The sequence below is a fragment of the Pteropus medius genome, unplaced genomic scaffold, assembly GCF_902729225.1.
Source record: "Pteropus medius unplaced genomic scaffold, Ma_sr-lr_union100, whole genome shotgun sequence".
NCBI lineage: Eukaryota > Metazoa > Chordata > Mammalia > Chiroptera > Pteropodidae > Pteropus > Pteropus medius.
In genome coordinates this window covers 3,442,899-3,463,912 of record NW_024345601.1, presented here as the reverse complement: position 1 = coordinate 3,463,912, position 21,014 = coordinate 3,442,899, and the positions used below count along the sequence as shown (strand labels likewise).

General features: G+C 40.6%; 1 protein-coding gene and 1 long non-coding RNA gene across 3 annotated transcripts in view; both read left to right on the top strand.

The window, feature by feature from the left end:
• SLC24A3 (solute carrier family 24 member 3) overlaps positions 1-21,014 on the top strand; it is a 458,625-nt gene that overhangs the window by 82,565 nt on the left and 355,046 nt on the right. The window lies entirely within an intron of this gene.
• The window catches only part of LOC120611857 (uncharacterized), a 37,181-nt gene that overhangs the window by 14,565 nt on the left and 1,602 nt on the right, over positions 1-21,014 (top strand). The window contains exon 2 of the long non-coding RNA XR_005655303.1: positions 6,047-6,048. This is a non-coding gene — a long non-coding RNA (uncharacterized LOC120611857). The remainder of the gene's footprint in view (positions 1-6,046; positions 6,049-21,014) is intronic.

The window sequence follows — 21,014 nt, the reverse complement described above, 5'->3', positions numbered from 1 at the left end:
TGAAAACAAAACTGGAGGAGGAGCTTCCATGATTCACTAAGTTTAGAAAACATGGTAACATATTCTTGGAGAGACCTAATACTCTTGATATCAAAGCCTCAGAACTGCAGGAAGAAATCTGTTTGAATTTAAGACCACATTTCCCAAGGCAATTGGCTAACAGAACCCTTTCTGTTAATTCTTGCTAACTTCTTAGGAATCTAGGAAACACACTGGGGGAAATGCCCATCCAGGTGAATATGAATTATACTGCAATCATGCTTTTTATTCAAGACATACAATTCCAGCTGTTTTCTAAACCAGGTTGTGATCCTCTGAGACGTCTCATTCTGGGCAACCAACTGAAATTTTAGAGGTACATATTTAGTGCCCTGGGAAGCTCTGAACCAAACATACATCTGTGGTGACCAAGCAGTTGTTGATTTACTTAACCTAACTTAGCAAGCAAATATTTACACTTTTCTTGTGCCTGATTTTAATGGAAACAAGTCTTGAAAGTGAAATGTTATCCTTTTTTGTCATACTTGACCTAATAACTAAATGACACAGAGGTCTCTCCACAGGAGTATAAAGAAGTACCTAAGAGAATGGCTGGGGGTGAGTGAGGATGGATGAACACCAGGTTAGTACTTTTTTCCTTCAATCTGGCCATTGTTTAAATTGAAGATGCATTATGTTAAGCATATTTTATGTCCATGCTATGAGGTTTTCTAATGGACAAATAAAGAAATGCTTTGAAAGGAGAAGGTCTCTTTAGAGGTGTATTGGCCAACTTCGATGATACCAACTTCTTGACTTTTTCAGCTCCATAGCTTTTAGTATTGCTCAAATCGCCCTTGCAAAAAGAAAGCTCCTACTTAAACTAGGAATGCATTCATTTTGAAATTGCAAAAGGCTAAAGACACTTTTATTTTCTTATGCGTTTTGTGAGTCCAGAAATCAAATTTACCAGTTCACCTTTGCAGTTTCCAGACCACTGGCTGGGGGAGGGTGACGACTGCGTTATCTTCTAAGAGCAGACATTGGAGAGCTAAGTCACACCAAGTGCCCTGTCCCATCGCCACATTAGCTGAGGGCTTATCAGGATACATTTTATACTTGATGCAAGCTGCAAACCTTTATTGAGCTTTTTTAAATAAAGTATCTGAAATCAGCTGTGTCATGTGAAACACAGAGTAGAGAAATACTAAACTAAGTTGCATTAGGGGCTTTATTCCATTGTTAAGGAGCCTGTATTATGTATGACTTGAGTACCTCATTAACCTGGCATTATGGAGAAACCTTTTCTGCATAAGTGACTGCTGCTGATAGGCAATGCCTTGCACATCTAGGAACTTGACAAATGTTTGCTGAATGTGGTTGGATAACTAAATGAAACATCCCTTCAAACACAGACAATTAAAAAAAGTGATAAGCATTTGAATAGCATCCTTCTAAAGTAAATTCTATACATTCTTGCCTTGAGAGACATGAGACTGCATGTGGATTGGCTTTTCTCATGATAAACTGAAGCCATCATTTCATTGAGGAAAGTACATAAGCTTTGTGCCAGACTGACCAGACTTAATATTCAGATGCTTCCCTTTTTCTAGCTGCAGAACTTGATCAGATTACCTAACCTAACCTCCATGACTGTCGGTTTCTCCATCTGTCAGGAGGAGGCTCTGTGCCTGATCTGATGCATTGCTAAGATATTAAATAAACTAACGTAAATTAAGTGCCTAACCAGGTGGCTAGCACATTCTCTAGCTGTTTGTTACTTAAAGTGAGGCCCAGGGACCAGTGCAACAGCTTCAACATGAGAGCTGGTTAGGAATGCAGAATCTCACATCCCCCTAGACCCGCTGACTCAGGATCTGCTTATTAACAGGCTTCCGGGTGATTCCCATGCATGTTAAAGTTTGCGAAAGCACTTGCCCAAAGCTTCCCTTTTCTCTCCAGTTTGAGAGAGAAAGCAACAAGCCAACTTTAGACAGTCAAGGCCTTCCGCTTTCTGCAGGAGTGCAAAGTCATAAGTATAAAGAAATGTGGCCTAAAAGAGGAGTGTTGAAATTTTTTTCTGGATTTTTCTTCCTGCAAGTAGGTTAATTTGAGATAGCGCTTTATTGTTCGTTTCCCAGTCATACATAAGTGGATTCAAAGTCATCATTTGGGGGAATGTAAAGACAAGGGACTCCCTCTGACCCCAGGAGATCTGAGCTTCCTGCCTGTGCCTTACGGACACAGGTGCCCTAGGAATGAGTCAGGTCATCAGGCTAGGTCAGGGCAGCAGAGCATCATGCTCTCTCTGCTATCAGCATCCAACCTACCTGAGTCCTGACCCTGCACAGTAGGGAGAGTCCAGCAGACTCTGAGGGACTGAAGCAGAGCCATGTTCAGTGCAGAGGCAGCCCTGGGGAATGGGCCTGGCCTGCTTCTTCCTGGGGAGATGTTTCCACCTCCCAGCTACCTTATCTAGGTGCCTTGACATCTAATCACTGATTTTTCAGTTTCTTGGACCCTGGCTTTCACATTGCTTCTTCTAATATTTTCCCACCATATTCTAAATTCTTGCTACTCAGAGTGTGGTCTCAGAATGGAGGCATCGGCATGGCTGGGAGCTTGTTGGTCACCCAGAAGCTCAGGTACATCCAGACCCACTGAATGTGAATGTGAATTTCAAATATTCCCAGATGATATATGTGCACAGTAGAGTTTGACAAGCGCTGGGCTAGTGTATGCTCAGTCAATATTCTCTTTTCCTTAGTTAAATGTTGTGTATAAAATAAAAACCAGTAAGGTTCCATTTGAGAGCCTGAAAAATGAGGAGTAAAGTTCCAGGGCAGGAATTTTTTCTTCCTTCTCTAACCCAGGCCAGTTCTCTGGAAGGCTAGAGCTGTCCCAGGATGGACCTGAGGCTGCTCCCAGTCACCTTTCTACTTCGTGGACGCCTGTAGCCTCAAAGCCCTCAATGGAGACATCCATCCTCTGTGTTGCAATCGTTCGGGCAGTAAGAATATAGAGTGCAATGCTGCATTCAGCCTTGTTACATAAGCACGCTCTGGAGTCATACTTTCCAGATGTTGTGTATCAACATGCTCCCCGCTTCTTGCACTACCTGTTTCTTTAGCCATATTCAGCTTTTCTGGGGAAAGGTCAAAGACAAGCTCCGAGGATAGCTGGTTGTTTTAAATCTTCTGGGAAAACGCCTTTTTTGAGTTCATTCTGTGTTGTGTTTATTTGCTTTCCTGTAGTCTGTCCGAATGTATTTTTCTCTCTCTGCAATCTGTGTATCTTCTCTCCCTTACCCCTCTCCCTCCCTCCTTTTTTTTTCCTTTCTAAAAAAAGCACGGTTTAGGGTCATTGGAGCCTCAGTTTTATTGCTCACATGTAAGTGTGGAGTCGACTCTATATCTCTGAGGAATTTGGGCATGAACCTGAACCTATGTCCAAAGGTCCAGGGCTTGGAGAGAACCCCAGACTTGCAGCGAGCAGCTTTAGGCCAGCAGTGTCTTCTGGTGGTTCTTCACCACATGGTGAGTCGCTCCCGGGACACACATAGGAAATCAGGCCAAGGTGATAACTTATACACAGATCCACCTCCCCTGAGTTTTTGTGCTGGTCCAGACATTCTCCTGGTGGAAGGGAGGTGTGAAGATAGAAAGGATACAGTTCTAGCCCTTAGGAATCACATTCTGAAGATAGAGAAAAATCCAACTACTTCCATATAGAATGATAAACACTCTACTAAAGATGTGTGCATTGAGCCCAGAGGGGGCCTCAGGGTCAGGATGGATGATAGGATGTAGTAAAGAAAGGCTTCCAAGAGGAGGTGGTGTCTGAGTTGACAAGTATCTCCAAAGGAAAATGATTAAATTATGTCACCCCTGAGAGGATGATAGTGCTTGTTTGAAAGGTGGAGCAATGAGACAGTACAGTCTGTCGTACACAACATGCAGCTCCCTTCTTCCCACTCTGGTCAGCACAGAATTCGTTTTGTGGTCCTTGCTTCTTGTGCTCATTAGAATACATCTTTCAAAAAGATTATACAAAAGAAATACAGTTATAGTTGTCTGATGTCATCCTTGGCCCATATAAGAACATGTCTGCATTCTTTCTCTTTCATCTGTCAAGACTACTGAGTAATTTTGCACCCATTTCCTCCTCTAATTCATGTTCCAAATACTGAAATAGCAAATAGAGGGGGACCTGTAAGAACAGAAAATTCAGCAGTAGTTGGAAGAAAAGTTGGATGTAAAAATTGCCATGTGAACCAACATGGCACTTGGTTAATTTATTAAGGCTACAGGGTTATTTTTAAGTGACCATGGATGTCCTTCAGGTAGGTCACAGTACTGAAAGAGTTCTTTGAGACTGTAAGACAGTGTAAGACACAGGGCTTCACTTTGCCATTAGTGAAGGGCTTCATTCTTGATTCTAAGAAATTCATGTGGGATGTTGGCAAGCTGCCCAGCACATGGACAGGTGCAAGGGAAGACATTCCATGAATCTGTCCAAAGCTGCAGTAATGTGGGAGCCTAGAAAAGCTTACGTTTATGGATATCTTTGACATTTTAAAATTACAAGCCAGGAATACATACGTAGCCTAGATAATTGAAAATCTGTATACCGAACTAATTAGAGTAAAAAGTTAAACTCCTTCTTCACTCATCTCTCGCCTCTTCCATCTGTACTCCAGGAAGATAGCTACTGCAAAAAGGGTGGCTGGGTGGCAGGAAGGGGTTTTTCGTGACTTTTTTTACTCAATCACAACCATATGTAGATTTCTAAAACACAAACTGGATACTTTTGACAATTAATTTTGCTACTTGCTAAATTGCTGCCCCTGATTTTTTAAATTTGTTTTGTTTTCCGTATGCCATTTTGTCTAGACTTTATATTGACAAGTGTAGTGGGGAAAGGCCTTGAGGTTGTGACAAGTTTTGTTTCAGCACTTAAATGAACTAGGGAGTTGCCACCTGCTTATGCGGTACATCAGAGCTTTGTGGGCCAGCTACGTTTACGCTACAGCAGTTTGGGATTGTGGTCATAGTGACTTCCCAGGAACCCCAGGAGCTGACACAGCCTTGCATGAAGGTTTCCCTGTCTCTTAGCTTGTGCACACATGGTCACTCTCTGCAAGTTTCTCCCAGTCTTCTGTACACCTAGCAGTGTCAGGACCAACATGATGAGGGAAAGCAGCAGTGTTCTTCTGCGTCTTCACTTATTCCCCCATTTCTCTTTATCTTTTTTATTCCCTCTCTGATCCCTGGGAAGAGACACAGTAAAATGGAGGCTGTTTCAGATGTTACTCCTACACTCTGAGGTGAAACGAAGTCAGAGCCTCCCCAGGAAGAGAAGGGGGTGGCTGCTTCCACCTGGTTTGCCCTGAGCTCTGCACCTGAGTGTCACTGAGTGGGTCCAGGATTCCAAGCAAGTCTGGAACCCAGCCCTTTCCTGGGCCGTGGGCCCATTTCAACTCCAAGGCCTGAACTTGCCTCTCTGAGGCTTTTCTTAGTTGACTTGGCAAGTCAGATTTTGAGATTTACTACAAATCAGATGCATTAAATCTCCCATGGCTACAGCCTTCTGGCTGCTGACTCCAGGTGGACACATAGCAGCTTCAGCTTTCAGAGTAGGTCCTGGAGATTACTGTGATGTGGGGTGAGTTTCTCTTGTGGTGAACCTTTCCTTCCACCCTTTTCAAGCTAGTAACAGGGAGGTGCCTTGATGACAAGTTTAATTCCTTTGGGGCTTTAGAAACTTGTGCAGTCTGTCTCCAACCCCTCGCCAGGAGATTATACATTTTAAAGGATAGGCAGAGGGAAAGGGTGATGCTGGACACATGAACTGAATTATAGGATTTCAAGTATTAGGGTTCAGAAAGAAAACCTAATTCTATGAGCATTTCTTGTTGTAGTTCACAGACCAATCATTCTCTCCATTTATCTAGCTCATGTTTTTGGAACTGGGGACAGTCGATGAATGAGAAAAGCTTTTAACATGAAAATTCTCTGTCCCCGAGTTTTCCTGTGGTTTTGTTGGATCATCACAGGACTGTAGACAGGCGTCCTTTCAGGGCCCATATTTTCCGAGAAAGGTTGGACTAAAAGAGCAGCTATTACTGGTCATGTTCTAAAACGTCTTTGCTCATGTTTTGGACACTTGCGTGTTCTCATTCAAGAGTGAGAGTTTTTGTCATCTGCAGGTTGAAGAGAACTGCTATGGCAGGTTCATGGCTGGGCAGGCAGCCTGGTCCTCCTGCCACACTGATATGCTGCCTGTCCTCACTGCCTTCCAGAAGGAGAATCAAGAAAGGCTTGTAATAACACACCTTTGTGTTTACCAGGCTGTGGCCTGTCGGTGTGTCTGGATGTGGGCAGGAGGCGTGATGTTTCAGATATGTGATTGACATGTGATGTCTGTAATATACAAAAGTACAGCATCACCCAGTCATCTAAAAACACTAACTGCATGTTTTGGCATTTGGTCAAAGGCCACACATAAAAAATGATAAAAGAGAAATTTGCTTTGATTTTATGGGTCATGGAGCCAGTGTGCTGGCAATCAAGTCAGCTGCTTCCAAGACACCCACATTCTGTCCCAGCTCGAGGAGATCATCTGGTTTTTGTCTTTTTGCAAAGCAAAGGTCCTTTGTGTTTCTGTACTTAGACCCACTCACCCTCACATCCATATCTGTTTCTAGCACTTTCACACGTAAAAGGTTGTTTTCTTCTGTGCTGAGTGTTTTTCCCTCTTTTCCACCAGACTTGGGATATTTTAAATGAGAAATGGAAAGGAGGCTCTGAGCAGTAGCCTGGCAGTGTCACAAGTATGGATTTTCCAGAGTATGACACTATTAGGACTAGTTGTCAGGGCTGGGTGTCAGAGACTCCTACTCATGTACAAAGTACATTGGAGAGATTTTACATCCAACACCAAATAGGAATGAAATGGAATGTTCTAGAAAGAGGTAGAGTCATGGTCTCACCGCAAGTAGGTTGAATGGCTGGGAGTAGATCCTTTACTTTGCAAGGCTGAGGCTTCCTCCTGGCTGTAGTCATAGTGATTATATGGGATGGTGCACCATATCGAGATTTTACCAAGAACACATGTGCTGGTGATTTTCATGATCTGTATGGGTCCAATGGTTCTGCTAGCAGGAGGGTCACTACTCTGCTAGAGGATTATAACACCATAACCAGAGTTCACACTTCTTCTGTTCACTTGTGCACAGAAATACCTGGAAAGCACTAGTGTCAGGTGGGTTAGTGAAGACAGAGTCTCAGGTCCCATGTCGAGAGAGAGGGTGAGAGAGAGAGAGAGAGAGAGAGAGAGAGAAAGAGAGAGGAGAGGAGAGGAGGAGGAGGAGGAGGAGGAGGAGGAGGAGGAGGAGGCGGCGGCTCAGAAGCAACCAGAGGAGGTAAACAGATCCCCAGGGTTTATATAAACTGCCAAGGAAGGGAGTTTGCCTGCAGCCACTTTGGGGCGGGGGGGTCTGGAAAGCATCAGTGTTTGCCCCTGATGCAAGTAAGTGCAGTGGTCTATTTGACAGGAGAGCATTTCTCTGTTTAATCTGGGTCATAAATCAGTTAAATTAAAAAAAATCCAATCTTGAAAACGTCTAGCAATTCAACAACTCTGGGGTTAAGTTACACCACGGGGAGCTGTGAATCAGCCAAAAGCTCGATCATTCTGGTTCCTTTGGGCAGGAAGGAGGAAGGAGGGTTGAGGCTACTGCATTGGCCTGGTGGTGGTGGGAGGTCACCTGACCAGAGGTGGGCCTTGCAGAAGTGACAATGAGAAGGACCTCAATGTCTTTGCCTAGGAGGTAGACTCCTTTAAGTGTTCCCACCTCAGCAAAATTTTACAGCATGGAGCGTCTTTGATTTCCAAGTGAATGAATGTGGCTGGATGGATGCCCTGCTCAGGGATCTCAGAATCATCTGGGTCTGTATCTCCTCAGTCACTAAGTGATGCTTTCATTTCTACTCTGCTTCTCACTATAAGTCTTATATGATCTGTTGTGTTTACAGAAAAGAGGCCAAAGGGTAAAGGGTACTTCAGGGTAAAGCAGGCAGGCAAGGCTCATAGGCCACTCCCCTCACTCCTGTGACTACAACTGTAAAATAGATTCAGATCCCAGCCACACTTCAGACTTGCCTTGAGCACCTCTTTGTAGACAAGATCAAGATGGAACCGTGGGGAACTAACTGCCTTTCCTCCCTGAGTTGCTGTGACCTAAACACACACCTTTTAGGATCTTTTTTTTTTTTCCATAACAGCATTCCCCTTCTTTTTGGAGAAATAGAATTGTTTTTCTGGGTGAATGGTCAGGCCTTGCAAGTGTTTAAAGGATACCTCTCTTCCGAGGAGTGCAAAGCCTTTTAGGTTTGGGTCATATTAGGCACCCCAGCTAGGGCAGTAATAGCTGTGTTCTGGTCTCACAGGAAGCAGATTTTGCTCTGGCCCAGCTCATGGCTCCCTTGCCCTTCCACTCCATGCACACTGACCAAATTTTATCTCCTTGCTCCTGCACTCTTTTGCCAGAAGATTTTCCCTGTAGTCTGTTCACTTTACTCCCCAAGTGGCAGACTAGAAAGTCAGGGAGTCAGCGATCCCAGGGAGCAGCCCTCACCCAGTGATAAATGAGAGTTGGCGCATCACTCCTCAGATGGGATGCCCACAGTGGTCAACTGCTTGATAGCACAAGCTTTATTGACTTCCTTCCCCCAAGTCTCAATTTCTTCTTCCTTTATTCCACCTCCCACATTAATTACTTGCACTGCATATTTTTTTTCTGAGTGTCCATTGTGAGGAATTTCAGGTCAAGATAGACCAGCAGGACAGTTGTGCCATCAGAACCCCTCCTGAGCCCCTCATGGTGTTAAACACTACCTGAGAGGGAAAAGAAATACTAATTCCATGCTGACTGGCTGCCTCAATCTCATTGGCAGTTTCATTTCTCCTTTAGAGACAGCCGCTTTTCTTCCACATAGTCCTTCCCTTTGTTTCCATGGTTTTCCAGACCTCAGAGTGCGGTTGGAAAAGGATCCTGGTCTGGGGACATCAGAGTTTCCTCACACATGTTCCAGAGCATCCCTTCTTTTTGCCTGTTGAAGTGTTCCATGTGGCTCTTCCTGTCCTAGACTTTCCATTTGGTTTTCTAGGGTGAGTTCCATTTTCCTTCATGAAAGTAGGAATAGACCAAAATGAATCTGAAGGAACTGTGGATTCCACTGTCCTGTGAGCATGTGGTGTGAGATACTGGTAGGGACAAAATAGGCTTAATTCTTCACTCTGTGTGTGAGTGTGTATGTTTTAGTTATTATTATAATTTATCTCAAGTAAGCATTTTTTAGCAGAATAGTCTCACAAAGAAAACATTGCCTCAGGTTTAGCGCTGTTCCTGGGACCTGCACCTGAAACTGAAATGCATTTTGCTATCCCAGCAGTGCCCAGCTGCCCACCCTCGCTCACTCACTGCAAGTTTGCCTCACTGCAAACTCCTCTTGTTCATTTCTGGATGCATTCAGATGCATATATCTAGTATTTACCAAGTGTGTGGCACTGTTAGAAGTGCTGGGTAGTGGAAATGAATAAAATAGAGTCATTGCCTTGGAAGAATTGGAGTCTTGAAGGTGAGAATGTTTAAAATATCTAACAGTTACAAAGTGCAAGCACTGACAAGTCAGAGCTGGCTGCTGTAGTAGATGGAGCAAAATCTCTGTTCTTGCAGTTTGGATCATGGGAACATAGTGATGGTGGAGGGGAGGGGGTGACAAAGTGCTGGAGAAGTGCTCAGAGAGGCTCGACGGAGGTACTAGAGGGTTTGGGGAAGTAGTTATTTACCAGGTGGTACAGAGTATTTTTATACCTTAACAACTGGTGGGTCCAAAGGTAACAACAGTGTCTGCCAACTGACCTATGCCTGTTTGACAGTGGGGTCCTGGGTTACTCACACCTAAAGAATTAGTGCACTGAGCTTGCCAAAAGATAGCAGCTCCTCCCATGCTGGGGGATGGGGATGGGGGGGTGGAGATTTCTAGAGCTTCTTCCTACAAACTCCCTAGGGGAGTTCTAGGCTTGCCTTGCTCCTAGGCAGCTGCAGGCATAGATTGGAAAAGCTGGGTTGACCCAGCTTGCTCACCTGTAATTACAGTTTCTTAAATCTGTTGGCATGTCAAAGCTGCACCTAAAGCCAAATGTGTTTAAATAAAAGCTGGGCAGAAGAAGGACTGACGTCCATGTCCAGTGCTGCAGCCATTTCATGTCTTTGTTTTCTGTGAGGCGCAGACAGGTCAGGATTTGCATTTAAAGAGGTAGTGCGTATGTGTGTGTTTTTCTTTCAGTCAAAATGTGGTGATTTACTGACATCATAAAGGTCGAGCTATGAAATTAATATGAGGGATACCTGAGGGGAACTTAAAAGATTATTTCTACCTCATTTAGGAGACTGTTGCCGAATTGCTATTCTGGAGCTCTTGGGTTTGGACATCTGCTCATTTTTTCTGGGAGGGTTATTGTCCCTTGTTTGGTTCATGCTGTGGTCATTCTGCCTTAAGTAAGCTGATCTTATCCATGCTGTACATTTCTGGCTCTGTGTTAACATCCTACATAGAGGGTATCATATTTGCTTGATCTCCTTAAGAGTAATAAAAGACAATTCCATCACTCAGGAAATTCTAAGAGTTTGGGGAGTTTTATACCAAGAACCAGGAACCAGGAACCAAGATCAAATATGCTACATTGGACATGTATTATTATTATTATTATTATTATTATTATTATTATTATTATATACATGTATGTATTTGGTGTGTATATAAAACACTCACTATTATAAACTTTTATGAAAATAAGTTGCAGACAGACATCATGACCTTTTGTCTCTAAATACTTTGGGCTGATCTCCTAAGAACAAGGGCACTACATTCACATTGATAAACACAATACCACTAAAGAAATACACTCAGTAAATGAAATCATCACCTTGGAAACTTTTAAAACAGTACAAATGAATTTTTGATCAAATTAAGACCTGAGGTTCATAGTGGAATAGATAGATGCTGTGTTCACCTCTTCCCTTGATGACCACATCAAGATTACTAAATTATAGAAATCAACCTGGAGAACCATCTGAAGACTAGCTGAACAGAAGTCCTTTAACTAAGGATATAAAGAAGAAGCTACATCAAGACTGGTAGGAGGAGCGGAGACACTAAACAGGCTGGTCCCACATCCAATGTGTGGTGGTTGAAATCAGCAGGGATATCTCAGCTGCAGAAGTCACCCCTAAGGAGCTAGGAAACTCAGCTCTGTACTGGGCTCCCCAGCCTGGAGCTCCAGGGCTGAGAATAGGAGCCCCCACAACATCTGGCTGTGAAAATTAGCAGGGATTCTATCAGTCTAGGTGAGACAAAAGACTGCTGGAAACTCAGGTGTCCTCTTAAACAGCTCATGCACAGACTCACTCACTCGCAGGTATGCATGCTCAGTTTTGACAGAGAGACAGGAGCTTGGGAGGCACCAGAGACATATGGGAAGAAAATGAGGCTTGTTGCTTTAGAGTGAGGGCTGCAGGAATAGTCAACATTGTTCCTGTGTTGAGCCTTCTTCCCACATAGCTGGCAGACAGGTGTCATCTTGCCTGGATTGAGCCCTCCCCCACGCGTCCAAATCTGAATTTGTATTTGCCTGTTGAACTCCACTTGCTTCAACATGATTCACTCTGAGACCCCGCCCCATCGAACTCACACAGTGCCAGAGGCTATTTTAGCTGCAGGCAGCCAGCCTTGATCTGTGCCTCATCTTTCTTTAAAAACTCTTAAAGGTCTGCATGCCCTAGGTGGGTAGTGGCTGGCCTCAGTGTGCCCTGGGCCTTTTGGTAAGTGGCCATAGGCTTGGCACTGGCACCAAATCTAAAAATGCATTAACCTGGTGAACACGACTCACCCCATCCTGGTGACTCCCTGAGACCCTGTCTTACCCAACTCCCATACTCAGCTGCTTTCAGTGGCTGAGCCTTACAGGCAGCGAGCAGGTAGAAGCAATCCTCAGGGTACCCTGTGTCTTTTGCTGAGCTGCCGCAGGTCCAGTACTGTGGCAAATGGCTTTGGTTTGCAACATGGCCTCTCCCATGCACCTCCGGGTCCAGCACAGGCAGCTACCAACCACAGATTGCCTTGTAGCTCCTACCAGGTAGCCCCAGGCCAGTCACATGTGGCAGATGACCTTGGCCTGCACTGGAGCCCTTCCCAAGAAGCCCAGAATTAACACACCTGGTGTCCAGCTTCAGACCACAACAGAGCACCACCCAATTAGCCTCACAAGTGGCAAACAAAAGGGGTGCTCTTGGCAAGCACCAGAGACTGCTGGGACAAATCCCACTTCATGGGGTCAGGCCATGCCTTTGGTTGTGGTGAATCCTCATAGCCAGTGAGCCTGACAGTCAGTCTCACCCACTGACATGCCAACACTAATCAGCAGAAACCAAGACTCAACTACAACTCACACAAGAGATATTCCTGGAGCACCCAGCTCTGGTGATAGGGGAGACTGCACCACTGGGCCCCAAAAGACATCTACTACATAAGGCTACCCTGCCAAGACTGGGAGACATAGCAGAGCTACCTAATACATTAAAACAAACACAGAGGGGCAGCCAAAATGAGGAGACAAATACGTCCCAAATGAAAGAACGAGAGAAAACTCCAGAAAAATAACAAAATGGGAGCAAGCAATCTGCCAGATATGAGTTTAAAACATTGGTTATAACAATGCTCAAGGAACGTAGTAAGAACTTCAACAAAGATAGTACACATAAAAAAGGACAAAGAAAACATAAAAAAGAACTGGGAAGAAATGAAGAAGAGAATAACTGAAGAGAACACTAGAAAGAATCAACAGGAGATTAGATGAAGCAAAGGATTATTAATTCCCAATTAGTAATTGGGAAGACAAAGTAGCAGAAAACACCCAGTCAGAACAGCAAAAAGAAAAAAAGTTTAAAAAAATGAGAGGAGTTTAAGGGATCTCTGAGGCAACATCAAGCATAACAACATTCACATCATAGGGGTATCAGAAGGAGAAGAGAAGGAGCAAGAGATTGAGAACCTATTTGAAGACGTAATGATAGAAAACTTTTCTAACCTGATGAAGGAAATAGACATTCAAACCCAGGAAGCACAGAGAGTCCCAAGGAAAATGAACTCAAAGAGATCCACACCAAGACACATCATAATTAAAATGCCAAAGTTTAAAGACAAAGAGAAAATCTTAAAAGCAGAAGAGAAAAGCAATTAGTTACCTACAAGGCAGCTCCCATAAGACTGTCAGCTAATTTCTCCACAGAAACTTTTCAGGCTAGAAGGGATCAGCAGGAAATATTCAAAGTGATGAAAATTAAGGACCTACAACCAAGACTACTTTACCCAGCAAAGGTGTCATATAAAACTGAGAGAGAGATAAAGATGTTCCCAGACAAGAAAAATCTAAAGGAGTTCATCACCACTAAACCAGTTGTACAAGAAATGTTAGAGAGACTTCTTTAAGAAGAAGATGGGGGTTGGGGGGAGAACATAAATATAAATAATAAAATGTCAATAACTATGAACTTATCAATAATCATTTTAAATGTAAATGTATTACATGCTCCAATCATAAGACATAAGGTAGCTGAATGGATAAGAAAACAAGACCCATCCATATGCTGTCAAGAGATCCACTTCAGATTGAAAGACACAGACTGAAAGTAAATGGATGGAAAAAGATATTTCATGCAAATGGAAATGAAAATAAAGCTGGGGTAGCAATATTCATATCAGACAAAGTAGACTATAAAACAAAGGCCATAATAAGAGACCAAGAGGGGCATTTCATAATGATAAAGGGATCGATCCAACAAGAGGAAATGACTCTTGTAAACATTTATGCACCCAACATAGGAGCACCTAAATATATAAAAAAAAAATTTGACAGATATAAAGAGAGAGCTTGGCAATAATACAGTCATAGTAGAAGACTTTAACACACCACAGATATCAATGGATAGGCCTTCCAGAGAGAACTGAACATGGAAACAGTGGCCTTAAATGATACATTAGACCAGAAAGATTTAATTGATATTTTTAGAGCATTTTACCCTAAAGCAGCAGAATTTACATTCTATTCAAGTGCACTGGAACATTTTCCAAGATAGACCACATATTAGGCCACAAACCAAGTCTCAGTAAATTTAAGAAGATTGAAATGATATCAAGTGTCTTCTCGGACCACAGTGGTATGAAACTGGAAATCAATTACCAAAAAAATTTGAAAAACACACAAACGCATGGAAGCTAAATAACATGCTACTAAACAATGAATAGGTTAACAATGAGATCAAGGAAGAAATCAAAATATAACTTAATACAACTGAAAATGAAAACACAACAACCAAAATTTCTGAGACACAGTGAAAACAGTCTTATGAGGGAAATTTATAGCAATACAGGATGACCTCAGGAAATAAGAAATATCTCAAATAAACAATCTAACCTTATACCTTAAAGAACTAGACAAAGAACAAACAAAGTCCAAAGGCATAGAAGGAAGGAAATAAAGATCTGCGCAAAAATAAATTAAATAGACTCTAGATAAACAATATAAAAGATCAATGAAACCAAGATCTGTTTTTTTTTGAAAATATAAACAAAATCGATAAACCCTTAACCAGACTCATCAGGAAAAAAAGAGGACCCAAATAAAATCAGAAGTTAAAGAGAAGTGACAACTGATGCTATGGAAATATAAAAGATATTAGGAAAATACTACGAACAATTATATGCCAACAAATTGGACAATCTGGAAGAATGAATAACTTTCTAGAAAACATATAATCTTCCAAGATTGAATCAAGAAGCAGAAAATCTGAACAGACTGATTACTACTAACAAAATTGAATCAATAATCTAAAAACTTCCAACAAACGATATTTCTCGTCTGGATGGATGGCTTCACAGGTTAATTTTACCAAACATCAAGGATTGACATCTATTTTTCTCAAACTATTCCAAAAAATTCAAGAGGAGGGAGGGCTCCCAACCTCATTTTATGAGGCCACCATTACCCTGATTCCAAAACCAGACAAAGTCATTACAAAAAAAAAGAACACTATATAGCCCAGGATTCCTGATGAACATAGATGCAAAAATTCTCAACAAAATATTAACAAACCAAATTCAGTAATACGTTAAAAATATCATACATGATGATCAAGCGGGATTTACTCCTGGAATGCAAAGTTGGTTTGACATCTGCATATCAATTAACACGACACACCACATATAAACAAAATGAAGGATAAAAATTATATGGTCATATCAATAGATAAAGAAAAGGTGTTTGACAAAATCTGGCATCCATTTATGATAAAAACTCGAAGCAAAGTGGAATAGAGGGAACATACTTCAACCTAATTAAGGCCATATATGTCAAACCCACAACTAATATCATACTCAATAATGAAAAGCAAAAAAAAAATGTTTTCCCTAAGAGCAGGAAGAAGACAAAGATGTTCACTTTCACCACTTTTATTCAACATAGTATTGGAATTCCTATCCACAGCAATCAAACAAGAAAAATAAATAAAAGGCATCCAAATTATAAAGGAAGAGGTAAAACTGTCATTATTTGTAGATGAAATGATATTACATATAAAGAGAACCCCAAAGATTCCACCAAAAAAATTAGAACTGATAAACGAATTCAGTAAAATATCTGGATATAAAATTAATATTCAGAAATCAATTGCATTTTTGTACACAAACAACAAACTGTGAGAGAAAAAATTATGAAAACAATCCCATTTAAAACTGCATAAAAATACCTAGGAATAAATTTAACCAAGGAGGTAAAAGGCCTGTACTCAGAAAATTATAAGATAATGAAGAAAGAAACTGAAGGAGATACAAATAAATGGAAGTATATATGGTGCTCCTGGATAGGAAAAGTCAACATCCTTAAAATATTCATACTACCAATGCAATCTATAGGATCTGTGCAATCCCTATCAAAATACTAATGGTATTTTCCACAGAACTAAAACAATAACCCTAAAATTTATATGGAACTACAGAAGACCCTGAATAAACACAGCAATCTTGAGAAAGAAGAACAAAGCTAGAGATATCATGCTACCTGATATATAACTATACTACAAGGCTATAGTAATCAAAACAGCGTGGTACTGGCATGAAAACAGACACAGATTATGGAACAGAATAGAGAGCCCATAAATAAACCCATGGCTATATGGTTAATCAATGACAAAGGAGGCAAGAATATACAATGGAGTAAAGACAGTCTATTCGATTTATAGTGTTGGGAAAACTGAACAGATATATGCAAAAAAAAAAAATGAGACCAGCTTCTTACACCATATACAAGAATAAACTCAAAATTGATTAAACACTTAAATGTAAGACCCCAAATCATAAAATTTCTAGAAGAAAACACAGGCAGTAAACTCTCTGATATTGCTCTGAGTAATGTTTTTTTCTGATATATGACCTTTGGCAAAGGAAACAAAAGAAAAAATAAATGTGACTACATCAAACTAAGAATTATTTTGCACAGCCAAGGAAACTATCAACAAAATGAAAAAACAACCTAACAATTGGGAGAAGACATTCACCAATGATATATCCGATAAGGGGTTAATATCCAAAATTTATAAAGAACTGATATAACAACCCTCCCAAAACAATCCGATTAACAAATGGACAGAGGACCTGAGTAGACATTTCACCAAAGCAGACATACAGATAGATGGCCAATAGATATATGAAAAGATACTCAACATCACTAATCATCAGAGGAAATTAAAACCACAATGAAATATCATCTCACCCCTGTCAGAATGGCTATCATGAGTAAATCGGCAAACAACTGTTGGTGAGGATGTGGTGAAAAGGGAACCCTTGTGCACTGTGTTAGGACTGCAAATCACTGCAGCCATTAAGAAAACATTATGGAGATTCCTCAAGAAATTAAAAAAAATGGAACTACCTGATGACTCGGTAGTTCCACTTCTGGATATTTATCCAAAGAAATCCAAAACACTAATTTGAAAAAATGTATGTATGTATGTATGTATGTATGTATGTATGTATGTATGTATGTATGTGTATCCCTATGTTCATTGTAGCATTATTTACAATAGCCAATATATGGAAGTAACCTAAGTGCCCATCAATAGATGATTGGATAAAGTAGATGTGACACATATATATAATGGAATATTACTCGGTCATAAAAAAGAATGAAATCTGAACATTCATAACAACCTGAATGGACCTAGAGGATATTACACTAAGTGAATTAAGTCAGACAAAGAAAGACAAATACTATATGATTTCACTTGTATGTGGAATCGAAAGATTAAAATAAATCAACAAACAAAATAGATTCATAGATACAGATAACAAACTGATGGTATCCAGATGGGAGGAGGGGTGGGGGGGCTGGGTGAAAAAGATGAAGAGATTAAGTACAAATTGGCAATTACAGAATAGTCACAGGAATATGAAGTACAGCATAGGGAATATAGTCAATAATATTGTAATAACTATGTATGGTGCCAGGTGGGTACTAGGCTTATTGGAAGAATCACTTTGTAGTTTATATAAATGTCTAACCACTATGCTGTACACTTGAAACTAATATGAAATAATATTGAATGTCAATTGTAATTAGAAAAATAAAATAAGAGGAGAAAATAAGATCTGAGTATCAGAAGCATGCAAAATTATCGCTGATTTATTGAATAGACATTTACCAAGTCATCAGTATGTACTGATCACTAGGCTTGAAACAGAGGCAGCAGAGGGCAGAAGAAAGACTGAATTGGTGTAGATACTGAAAATACATGGAGTGCAAAAAAAAAAAAAGGAATTTGAGAAGCCTATGCTAAAGGACTTCAGTCTTGGATAATTAGAAGTCACATTTACTTCCAGGCTTTCAGAATCACCCAGGAATCAATACAGATTATTTTAAGGAGTAAGATTATCTAATTTGGTCTCTTAAGACATTTGTTATATTTAAATGTGTTTAAAATAACTAACAGTGTATGTCAAAAGACAGCAGATAAAAGATACTATAAAATTTCATATAGTTTCCTTCCAATATGTTAAGTAAATACAGTTCAGTTTTCTGGTAAAAAAAAAAAAAATCAGTTGTATCTAATATGTGCCCATATTGCTATTTCTCCCAGTTATCCAAAAAAGTTTTTCATGATTTTATTTTTTAAATCTGGAGTCTAGTCAAGGTTCATCATTGTTTTTGATTGAGTCTCTTTAATCTCCTGTATTTTAGAACAGTTTCTTTCATTTTTCTTTTTCTTTCCTGCCATTGACATTTTGACAAGTCCAGACATGTTAACTTGTAAAATGCGCCATGTCCTGTATTTGATTGTCTCTTCCTGATTAGATGCAGGTGGAACATTTTCAGCAAGATTTCTGTACAAAAGGTGTGGTGTCCTTCCCAGTTCATCACATTGGGAGGTACGTGATACCAGTGTTTCATGATTAATTTTGATCAGCTGATTACTGTATCTCCACCGGACTGAAACTTCACATCTGTCTCACTGTCCTGCTTCCCAGCAACATTTTGCCCTGTTGCTTTAGTGTTCATCACTCATCCTCATCTAGATCAGTATTAAGTCAGGGTTTGCAAAGTGGCAGCTTTCCTATTTAATCTCTTCTACATCAACTGGCATTCTCCTCTAAAAATGAATCCTACCCTTATTAATATCGCTATGGATTATTTTTCTTTTTTATAATAATAATAATAATAATTATTATTATTATTAATGCTCAAATTGTCCCAGTTTTGGCCACAAGAGCCCATTCAAACTGACGTTCACTAATGACTTTGCAGAATCCCCTCACCTTGTTCTTTCCTGCAGGGGTATTTTAGACTTTCAAAGACCTGGGATTTCTTTCTAGCCTGCACCTACCTGTTCTGTGAAATCCATTTGGACTAACAATTGTTCTTGTGATTACTGAGCATTGGTCTTCAAATTCTGGTGTTTCTTTGTGTCCACTCAGCACACATAAGAGGTGTCATCCACATGCCAGATCTGGGTCCACCAGCCACAAGCTCATGGAAGTCAGCAGACCCAAGCTGAGCCCCTCTCTGAGCTTCTCAGGATTAAAGCTCCTTGTCAGCTAGAGCTGATCAAAAGACAGTGAGATATAAAAACACTGGGGCATAAAAGAGCATATTTTGGGCGAGTGACTTTTTTTTGAGGAGAAATATAATCTTCTTTATTCTTTAAGCCTATAAAATATTGAGAAGAATATTGTAAACAGAATGATCTAGAGCAAAGTTTGACTATAAATGTGTTAACTGATGGTTAGAGTATAAAGCAAGTCTGACATATAAGTGTTTGGATGGCCCAGTGTGAACATGTTCTAGACTTCCCTAGGGCCCGAAGGTTTCACTTCATGTTGCCGTTTCTGGGACAGTTGATCATTTCATTTATATTTAAGACTTTCTTTGGTTAGTGCACCTCAAGAAGCAACAGGGTAAGGCACACAGAACCAACTGGATAAGATCTGCACATTCCGGCAACCACACACCACGAGGCCAGCAGCATCTTCAGCCTGCCATTTAGAATGCCTATTGGTTCTTTCACTGTATATTACACATGCAGTGGTCCACCAGGAGGTAAATATGGTAGGTTGAGGTTTAAGGGGGACTTTTGCTACTATTTACACATTTTATAGAGCCTTCTATCAGAGAGATGCTAGAATCCACACTTACTCCAGAGAGAAATCAAAAGCTAGTGCCTCATTTGCCAAGATGGCAGAAGAGTTGGCTTTAACTGTAAAATTGCTTCTTTCTTCTGCTCAATTTTAAGAATTTTTTGTAGCTCTGCAAACGATATAATTGATGTTATTATCATCAACATCATCATTAGCATTTCAAACATGTCTACTAAATTAAGAATATTTGCTTTCTTGTATGTCATAGACGAGAGAACTTGTCTCCCAAGGTCGCAGAGAGGAAGATCAGATCAGGCACAGAAAGCTCCCAGCCCGATGCCTGGCACAGGATAAGTGATCAGAAAACATTGGTTATGATTATTGAATGTATTTGGTAGCTGTAATGATCTGGCCTTGGAACACTTCAAAATAAAAATCCTCTTCCTAAGTGACTAAATAATTTCTCTTATTCCAGTCATTTGAAATCTCCTGGCTGTCTGCTGTGGTGGATAAGTTACAAATGGATGTCAGAGGGTAAAATTGACTGCTCTCTTCCCTCATTAGAGCAGGGAAATTAGCCAAAAAGCTGCTTTTCTTGGTGCTAACACTTATTCAGATGAATTTGAAACCAGTTTTAGTTTTAATATTTTTCTTGCCTCCTGATAATATCTACAGTGAGATTAGGCCACAAACATATTATCATGTCTAAGTTAAAAACCCTTTGACATTTTCACTGCTTTAATTGATAAATGGGAAGTTCTGCTTTTAAGAAAACGGCTGTCTTGAATTCGCACCAGAGGTGTTACAGTCCCACAAGCCCTGAGTTTGTAATCCCTCCCAGTCACATGGCCATGGCTACACTGGTCATTGCCCTTTCCTGACTTCACACCATGCTGGTTTGACATCTTTACCCATCCATATGATCAAAGAAAATCATGTGATTGATTCATTAATGAGATGTCTTTAGGCTACTTCTATAGAATGCCAACTATGCAGCTGGAAATGAGGAAAAGGCAATTATCTGATTTTTTCCAAATAGTTTAATACACTCTGATGTTTGCATTAATACTGTGACATGTGCTGTCCTGGGCAGCATGTCAGACTTTTGTTCAGTGAGTTAATCCTCCAGGTATGTTTACTTTTCGGTCTTCACATTGGCAGTTGACATTCGAGAAGCACAGCTTGTCTCTGTTATGACAGCTCATGGAGGCGCATGGAAGGTGGCACTTTTATTTTGAGGTGACACCTTCTTGTTCTTACTGCTGCTCATCATTATCTTGCATTCCT